Consider the following 3,134-nt stretch of genomic DNA (forward strand, 5'->3'; position numbering starts at 1 on the left):
ACTATAAGTGGCAAATGTATTTGCCCAAGTTGATTTTGTCTTGGTTACAAAGGCATTGGCCTGATGCTGGGCCCTGCTTCCAGCTGCCTCGCAGGTGGAATGAACTTGTGAGTGCTAAGCATACAGTGAGATGTGCAGCTTCACTGTAGTTTCTAAGCAAATGTTTAAACTCGCTGAACAAAAATAACCCAACCAGAGTCATTTTCCCATCAACAAAACAAAAGAGCTCAACCATGTGGAAATAATGATCAGGCTACCACCTTCAGATTAAGCATCATTGCTTTTGATGAAGATCTAAGTTCTTTAACAATAATGTGCAAACAAATGCCATAAAACATTAGATATTCAATTTCTTTTAGCTGATTCCCATCCAGTTAGAAACTTATGTAAGAGGTGATGCATTTTTCCTTGCCCTTCAATTTTCTGTTCTTTGGGTCACTTTAGTTTCCACTTTGCAGTGTTTTCTAACTCCTTCCTGGTTGGCTTAGCCCGTGGCATCCTGCCTGGTCGTCTTATTGTGCAGTAATCGTCCACACAGAAACACGCCCTCCACCCACACATCCACATGCACCACTCCCAGTGGCATAGTGCTGTGTGGCTTCTGTGTCTGTGCCTTTGTTTAATTTATATTTTATTCTCTGTTTCAGCTTTGGCCTCATCCTACCAGATGACCTTATATGTATTCTGGTTTTGACAACTGTTCATAAGCATTTGAGCTTTTTTCTCTTCTATCCCAGGAGAACTTCAGACCTAAATTTCACAGATTTCTGGCTATTTCATCTTTGATATGTTGAAGACACAGTGAGAAGACATTGGGGCTCACATATTGAGTTAAATTTCCAAAGCATTGTAAAAATAAAACATGAAAAGATAACACTTATAATGCATATTTATGAAACATATTTTTATGGTTCTAAAAAGTTAAATCAGATACACTTTGAATTTCACTTTTCTCATCAATAGAGTACAAGAGCTGGACTTGATGGTGCATTCTTTGAAAGTCTTTTTTTCTTGATTCCTGGCAACACTACACAGTAGGTGTTGCTAATATGAAATGATGCTTCCACCTAAGCTATCAGTCAATAGGAATTCACTAGTTTGTGAACTCTTGTGGTTATTAAGTGGAATTCTGACTTTTCTTAACATTAAATTAACCTCTTTAAAAATAGATATATATGTCTGTTCCAGAGATGACCTCTGACTTCTGACATGGAAGTGACTCTTAATTTCAAGGTAATAGTTCTCAGATGAGAGGTTATTTAAATATATCTCAGCAAATATCCAGATTGACAAGACTCTGAGACAATTTATGGGAAGTTATTTAGGAAAGAATGCAATATGCCCTTTGCACTTAGTATAAGCATAAAGGAAATCTGGGCCTGTGAAACATTTGGCACTGCTAAGCTTTTGACAATTACCTACAAACCTTAATGTGTAATTGCATAGTCTCAAAAAGATTTTAAAAAATCAAAATGTAAAGCAGCAAGAATATAATACTGAGAATTTATTTTACAATATCTTTCCCAAAGATCTACACTTTTCCTTGTGAGAGGCACTCTCTTTCTCTTTTTAAAATTGTGTCCAACTTTCAAAAGAAATTGTTTCCTAGAACAAAAACAATTAACTTCAACAAAGATGATTTGGAGAGCACACAGAGACAAGGTAAGTATTTTCTTTGTCTTTTAACATGCAGTGGTATACAGATTCTGAGAAAACAAATTTTATAATTCCTTGATTTTCATTTAACAGTACATTAACAGGGTAAGAAAGAGGATCTTGCATCTAGATAATGTTTAAACCTTGAATACTGTAAATGTTTTCTCTTATAAATGAATTGACTTTTTTGTTCATATCTGTATCTGAACTTTATGTGGTAGCTGTGACTTAATTTCTGATTCCCTATGTATGGATTCTAATGTTTCCCCAAGGTTATTTTTTGGACAACTATTTAAACAAGTCTAGGTGCCGGGGAGATGACTCAGAGGAATAAGCGCTTCCCTGGCAAGCACAAGGGCCTGAGTTCAATTCCCAGTTCCACCAAAAAAAAAAAAAACAAAAAAAAAAAAACCAAAAAACAAAAATAAAAACAAAAACAAAACAAAACAAACAAACAAAAAACAAGTCTAATTGGTTGTGAAGTTAAGAGTATTTTTACACTTTTTGGTATATGTACTAATATGCAGAAAGGTGAAGAAAATGTTTACTTTAAAGATGATACGTTCATGCTAAAATGCCTGACTATATTGGGCCATTTCTGGTTATATGTTTGTAATTAACAATGCTTACTGTTCATCTCTTGTAGAAATTACTACTTGTTTATCATTTCCAGTTAATTTATTGATAAAAGAGGTGGGAGTTGGAAATTCACCCACACAGAAGGAAGATCTTAAGATTTCACTGGCTCTGACTCTGGCTCTGTAACAATATTTTTGACCCACAAAGCTTTAGACAAATTACTTTTAAAGTCCTAGTCATATAGTGTCACATCTTTTGGGTGTTATTGTAAATTTAATTTGTAATATGCTGAAATTCTAAAGCTTAATTAATCAAGAATGTCTTGGGGCTGACCAGATAGCTCAGTGGACTAAAGGGCCTGCTTAGGCAGAGCACAGCGGCCAGGGTTTGATCCCTGGTGTGCCATGGATGCACTGAGGCCATGACCGAGCCTGGGTGTGGTGGCACAAGCCAGTAACACCAGTGCCTGGGAAGCTGAAAACAGGAGAATCACTAGGAGTTCAGTCTACATAGTGAGACCCCGAATACCCTGTAGACCCTGTACTAAATCCATAAACAAAAGAATGCCCTCAATGCATAACAACTATGAGAAGTAACTAGTACTTATGCTTTTTGCCTAAAATACAAAAAAATTATATAGACATATTGGTGTACAACTTCTACTTCCTTAAGATTAAGCGAGGTGTGCTTGTGCATGGCTGGCATCTCAACACCAAAGGCTGAAGTAGTAAGATTTGGAATAGGAGTCCAGCCTGGGCAAATTAGCAAGACCCTGACTCAGAGGACTAGATGAAACAAAACAGGGGCCAGGGAGATGGCTCAGTGGAATAAGCGCTTCCCTGGCAAGTGCAAGGGCCTGAGTTCAATCCCTGGTTCGGCAAAAAAAAAAAAAAAAAAAA

This window comes from Octodon degus, unplaced genomic scaffold, assembly GCF_000260255.1.
Source record: "Octodon degus isolate 3935 unplaced genomic scaffold, OctDeg1.0 scaffold00166, whole genome shotgun sequence".
Lineage (NCBI taxonomy): Eukaryota > Metazoa > Chordata > Mammalia > Rodentia > Octodontidae > Octodon > Octodon degus.